The following is a 6,927-nucleotide window of genomic DNA, read 5'->3' on the forward strand; positions in this document are numbered from 1 at the left end:
AGTGTGATGAGAAAAAGTCCTTTGTGTGTACGCTCATATTTCTGTTTAGAGTATTGTACAGGTGTTTCCAAGCAGAGGGTCTCGTCTCCTTATTGTCCACACTGTGCTCACACACACATGTAAGTCCCTGATGGTCTTCCTCCGGCCTGGTGAGGCTCACATAGAGTAGACAGTAATGAGAAAAAATGATAACTGTGTTCCATCAACAGCTGAGCCCTGCAGCTCCTGTCAGCGTTAAATGCACATATATAGCCGCTGGGCATGCAGTTGCTAAGGAAGTGATGGTATCTAAGCAGGATTTGGCAGGGAAACATCCCCAAAGTTGATTCAAGAGATTGGATGCCGCTGGAGTTGATTTCAAGCTGCATCCATATTTCATTTACTTATAGTGGCTCTCTAAAGGGAAGATGGAAAATTACCTAGGCATCTGTAAAAAAGGCTGCGTGAAGTGAAACGGGTCCAAAATAAACACTGGGAACGTCATTATCGGCTTGTGGACATAAAAAGGAAACAAGTTAGTGCTGGGATAGGACAGTAGCAAGAGTTATGGTTCTGAACGTCTCCAGCTCATACTGTATTAGCAGGTTTCCACATTAACTCTGGTCTGTGGATCTATAAGAAGGAACCACTATGACAGTTTTGTTTCCACACCTGGTTAATGCTCTACAGTTAAAAGTCCTTGAAACAATCTGGCCTTTTCAGACGTGCCACAAAAGTATTCTGTAAAACGTCAGACAAGAATATCAAAGTACATTTTTAAGATAATATGTTGAGCATATTATCAGACTTTACACCATGCATCTTCTGGGGGGTTAACTCTTCTAAGTCAATGTGTTACAAAGGTGTACATATTGTTATCTCAAAAAGTTGTGCCTCATGGGTCTATTCGAGGACCACTTCTGTTTTTCATGCTGGCTTTTTTTTAATGTATTACCCCTAAAACAAATAATGTTTTTAGTGACACAAGCACATGCTTTTCCCTTTAGTTTTATCATTGTTCTTATAACAGTGAAATAGTTACGTTTATTTTGTTTTGATTTGATGGTTTGTCTTTTTCACTTCAGTTGTTGTTCTGTATTGTTTACTCTGTTTTTTCTGAGTGTATATTTTGGAGTCATCTTCCAAACAGAAAGATGGAAGTCAAAGCTAAACATGCTAAATACTTTACATTTTTCACAACCTTTTTTCTAGTAGTATGGTGAAAACATACATGATTAATTGTGGCCTTTTATTACACGTTAGGTACGCAATATTTCATTTGATAATATTAAAACCGATTAAAACCTTGACGGTAAGTATTGTCTTCTGTCCCTAACCACATTGACACCCAAATTTCACATTTTGTTCAGTATTGTAAAAAGATGCATTGTCACACACTAGAGTATAGTTTGTTTACTATCTCAGCTGAGCGTTTACACTACCAAATGCAATGGCAGATACTGTTGAAGAGGACCCACTACGTTTTGAATATTTGTTTTGAATATACACAAAGAAAACATAGTTAAGAATATTATATTCCATTCCTGCCGATATATCTCATTAAACACATCGCTCCTTTAAGTTCAACCAGCTCACAGTATATTTTAGTGCACCAGGCCACAACGCCCAAATCCACATTCATAATTCATCTTTGAAAATCTTTTAGATCCCACATTTTAACTTCCAAGACTACCAAACCAGAAAATGTGTCTGGGCTTGACCAATAACCACGGACCTCTTTACTTGTAGTGCTGCACACAAGAAGACCAGACTCAGACCTGGTTGCGTTAAATTAAACAGTGATTTCAGAACACACTAAATGTATAACACACCTACAGCAGCTGAGTGTATATGAGAGAAGGATCTACAGAATAAAATATGCATGTTCTCTCTGAGGTAAACAAAATCCCTGAATGAAACAGAGAAGGAGAGAAATTGTGTGTGACAGACAAATGGATCCCTCCCTCTCGCTGAATCAGATTTCTGGGGGAGGAGGGGATGCAGCGGTGGCTCCCCTGGCCTACTTTCCTCCATTCAACAGCCAGTAGATGCTCCTGGGAACACTGGAGGTACAGTATATGAAGGGAGCTCAGCCACGCTTCACTTGTCACTGCAAGACAGCAAAGTAATGGCTGCACTCAGGGGGGGGTGGGAGTGATGTGGGGGGAGAATCAGTCAGCACACTTACTGTACATAAAGAGGGAACAAGGCGAAATGGTCAAACCATTCCTTATTTCCATCTACACTCTCCATTTCCTCTCTGGCTCTACAGCCCAGTGCCTCCTGTGTTTGCGCTGCTTGGTTAAGCTCAGACCCAGCAGATGTTTTGTTGTGTGTTTTCCTGGTGTATAAAATATCAGACTGACATACATCTCTTCGCTCTACCCTCTACTTTCCCTCCCACTCTCCCTCCCTCGCTCTCTCTTGTATCCTCGGGCTCCTGTCACTGCCTGAGCTACAGCAGGTAGACAACCGTAATTATTTAGGAGGAGGAAAAGCTCACACAAGTGCCTACAGGTGTTTTCCAAGCAGGGGAATGCACTCAGAAATAGAAAAGGCAGTCTGAAAGACGTGTTCGAGACAGAAAGTGTTAAATATTCTCCTAAAAGCTTTCTAATTTCAGATTTAGCGTATTAATAATACTCTAATTGTCTTCTTTAAGCCTCCCACGGATTTCTACGATTATTCCTCTAAACAGTGTTAGAGGCTTGTTGCTAGGTTACAGCCAGGTAACACACATCATGAGTTGTTAAGATGTTTTTAAATACAAAAAAAATGATTAAGTACCTTCCAGTTTAAGTGTGTCATTTTGATTGTCGCCTTACTCTACCCCTTCTCCGTCAGCCTGGCCGTGTGACAGGCGCTGACAAGCCCACTAAGCCAGATGGAGATGCATGAATTTACAGATGATTTCATGTGAAAGCTCGCTGATTTTGAATGGTGTCTCAGACAAAGGCTTGAGGGGGAAATATGTTTGCGACTTGCCTCACAAGGATGGTTTCTGCTTGATTATCTATGTTAAGGAGAGATCATTTTCTAAAGGTTAGCCTCAGGATGAATACGTGTTGAAGTTAAATTCTGGAAAACAGACTTATGACTCAAGACAGCAAAGCCTATTCAGCAGCAGTGTAACCAAATGTGTGTGTGTGTGTGTGTGTGTGTGTGTGTGTGTGTGTGTGTGTGTGTGTGTGTGTGTGTGTGTGTGTGTGTGTGGTTCCCCTAAAGGGCCTCCACGAGATAAGTCTTGCCGGTCTACACCATGTCTCACAGTTTGATCATGGTCCCGGAGTGGAGGGGGCCAGGAAGCCCTGAGACATGATGGCATGTTCCCCTGGGTGCTGGCTGATGCCCCCCTCCTGACAGATTGAGGCTGCGACAGTGTGTTTGACGTCTTTCTGTATTTACGTCTGCGAGTGTCTCAGGGATGTTGCAGTTATCAGAATAATGTCACACAGTTGGAGACAGAAACCTCCATGGCTTTGTTTGTTAGTTCAAGTAAATTGAATACAGATTCTGAAATAAATGAATCATAAAAAGCAATCATCAGTGTTTTGTGACTGATCCTTCTTCTGTAATTTCTGCTCAAGCCTATTCATCTAATTTTTAATTGAGCTTAATTAAGCTTGATCCGCAAAGTTTATTTTCAATCAATGAGTTTGTTTTTCTCAAATGCCATCAATAATTTTTTATTTCTAAATAAAGACAGGTTTGAGTTCGTGGTGGAAATATTGCAGTTTAAGTCTTTGTGAGGTTGGGTTGTCATTGACAGATTTTCAGCCAACTAGTGGACTCATAAGTTAGCACTGTGTCTGGCCAATGGACTTCATGCTAAGCTATAGATCTATATCCATAAGTATATATACAGTTGTTTTTAGACAATGCAAGTCAGTGTCAATAGAAAAGAGGCGGCAGAGAGCTTGTGGGACATTTTTAGCCTCCACAACATAAACCACATTTCCACATGGGGAAAATATATTTTTATCTCCGTGCAACATCCAAAGAATGGTATATTTACATTTCCTGTTTACAGGAACTCGATATTTACATAGTTAAAAAAAAAACACATTTGAGAAAAAACAATCCAGCATCACATTACCAAAAAATGCGATATTAAATTACTCCTATGCTGTTGCCGGGGAAATTCCATAAGACTATATCCTGTGTGTGTGTGTGTGTGTGTGTGTGTGTGTGTGTGTGTGTGTGTGTGTGTGTGTGTGTGTGTGTGTGTGTGTGTGTGTGCACAGCAAGGCCTACTTTGTGGGAGCTTGTGAAGCATGTCCACAGCCTGTTTAATGAGATAGCATGTGGTATGATGCTATGTGTGTGAAATTGAAGCGCAGGCTGTGTAAATTGAATTTAATGGGTATGTGTGCGATAAGAATGTGCATGGCAGAAGGGCATGTAAGCTAGCATAGACTGCCTATCAGTGTCTGTGTTACTGTGTGATTAACATAGACATAAGAGTATCTTTTATCGCCGGCAGCATGGATTGAGAAGGACAAAGTGAGCTATACCATATCATGCCAAAAAGCTGCGTGTCAAATGTATTTTTTGGGAACTTTTTGCCTTTAATTGGAAAACAGCTGAAGAAAGAGAGACAGTGGGAATGACATTCAACATTAGGTTTCAAGGCCTTATCTAAGTGGTCACCCTTTCAATTGGTTTTCATGTAAAAAACACATCCAAATGTCCCTATGCTTCAACATCCACAGGTCATTGGAAGTAGTTTGCCCTACTTGTGTCCTGCCACAGTAAAACCTTTCATCACCTCATTTAAAGGCTTTTCTCATGTCATTTTAATCTTTTTGAATTTCCTTGAATTACTGCAAAGTGGCTCCCATCATCACTAAAAGGTCAAGACCATGAGTCTGTAAACTGATTTCTGAGCTGCGTATTGACTTGTGTTGCACATCGCATAGTTGATAAAAAATCACTGCATTTGTTGATCAATCACTGATTAGCTAAGAAAACAAATATTATCTGAACTATGTCAGGGCCTAAAGAGAGGTCCTCTCCCCAACACCAGTGATCCATGTGAGCGCTCCAAGGCGGGGGGAGGAGGCGTTTCAGTCAGTGATTCCCCTCAGCCTTTCTTTACTCTGAGCCCTCTGAAAATACCCAAGGAGCCAAAAAGAAAATACCTCACAGCTGTTCCCTCGGCAGCCAAGCCATTCCTGTGATACTTTTCTTACACATGGCGGAGTCTCTCCGTCTGAAGCAAGCTCCTGACGAGTCTTTGAATCCAGCACGCTGATCTCTGGCTTGTTTCAAACGTCACTTTAAGCTGCTCGTTGTCGTGTATTCTTGACTTCAGAAATGCTCCTAAAAGTTCAGGCTTCCTTAGGGCCAATAAGAAAGGGATCAGAGGACTGGGGGTTGGAAGTATCACGTATGCCACTGGGAATGTCAGTGTCACGACCTTAGAGGAGAAGGCAAAAAGATCAGTCTCTGGAGCGCTTATCTTGCCCTCCATCTGTAGTAGATTTTGTGACACGAGGAGCACAGAGGGGTAGAAAACACTTCAGCACCCCCTCCGAAGCCGAAACAAAAGCACTCCTCTTGTTTTCTGGCTGTGAGAGGGACACACAGCATGAATAATTAACAAGGGACAAACAATAACTATCAGCTGGCTCTCTGAGAGTTGTCACTTATCTGTTGCTGGAATAAAAAACAGTGATGAGCCAATTCCTCAAGGAAGCAATAATCATTACTCTCACAAAGATACAATTACTCTGTGCCTTAGGGTACTCTCTAGATGCAGTCATTTGTTGTACTTTTTCATTAGTTTCCAAACAACTGATGAATACATATAATATATTGTCTCATCTGTATAAATAAGATGTTGTCTTCCAACATGACTGTGTGCATGTGTTCACACAAAGATAAACACAATGACATTTGTGATGATTATGTGCCACACTTCCAAAGAAAAGGCACTTTCCCATTCATGGTAAAAACAAACTGTAGAAAAAGATACGACACAGATGAAATTGAGTTCTGTGAGTTTCTACCTTAGTCTGTATTCAAAGGAAAAGATTAAAGTCAGAATTCAACTTACAATAGTATGTGCTCTGCAACTAAAGTGAGAATTTGAGTTAAAGCCAGATTTGTAGGGGATTATTATATCTTCATTGTCAATCAGGTAGGAAATTGGTCTTCAGCTAACCAAACAAAAGAAACAACAACATAAAAAGCCGACAAGTAGTAAATAAACAAACACATAGAAAAGGTCAAGTTACACATTAAAGCAGCTCATGTCAAGGTCTATGGCCGATTGATTGTTACATGACTGAAGAAAATCCTGCACACTGTTGGACTACACTACTACTCCACACATTCATTTATTTATTTTAACCAACATTTGGGACTTTTACATGATGTTATCCACCATTATAATGCACAGAGAAGCCTGTTCTGAGCTGTTCCTGTTGTATTTTGGGGTTAAAAGCTGGAAGAAGCTTGCGACTGTGAGTTGGAGTCCATACACATATTGATCTGAGTGCACTAATTTAAATTGTGATGTAAAAACAAGATTGCAATATTAAAAAAGTACTCCTTCATAATATTACACATCAGGTTGTCTGATAAATTGCAGTTAGTACGTGCTTGTTACTATCAATGTATTATTAAGAAGACTTAATAGTGTATCACAGAATCTCAACATATGATCTCATCACATATGATACCATTGAAAGACAGTAAATGACATATTTCATCTTCTACAATCTGAAAACCACATTTAATATGGCTCTGATACTGAATAAAACAGATACATTAATTATTGTTGGGAACCCTTTAGACTTAAATTCACAAGAATACGCCTCCACTTCCTTTTTCTTGTGATTGACTGCCGTTAATAGAGATAATTAGTTATTTTCAGCAGCACTCAAGTTTGTTTATCACACCGGAGTGACAATAGAGAAGGTAAACTGGAGGCGTGTCCTCCGG

General features: G+C 40.2%; 1 protein-coding gene across 1 annotated transcript in view; it reads right to left on the reverse strand.

Moving 5' to 3' along the window:
• LOC104945183 (solute carrier family 2, facilitated glucose transporter member 1) overlaps positions 1 to 6,927 on the reverse strand; it is a 653,665-nt gene that overhangs the window by 178,143 nt on the left and 468,595 nt on the right. The gene's annotated exons all lie outside the window — the stretch shown is intronic.

This window comes from Notothenia coriiceps, unplaced genomic scaffold, assembly GCF_000735185.1.
Source record: "Notothenia coriiceps isolate Sejong01 unplaced genomic scaffold, NC01 NC01_scaffold00009245, whole genome shotgun sequence".
NCBI classification, from domain to species: Eukaryota; Metazoa; Chordata; class Actinopteri; order Perciformes; family Nototheniidae; genus Notothenia; species Notothenia coriiceps.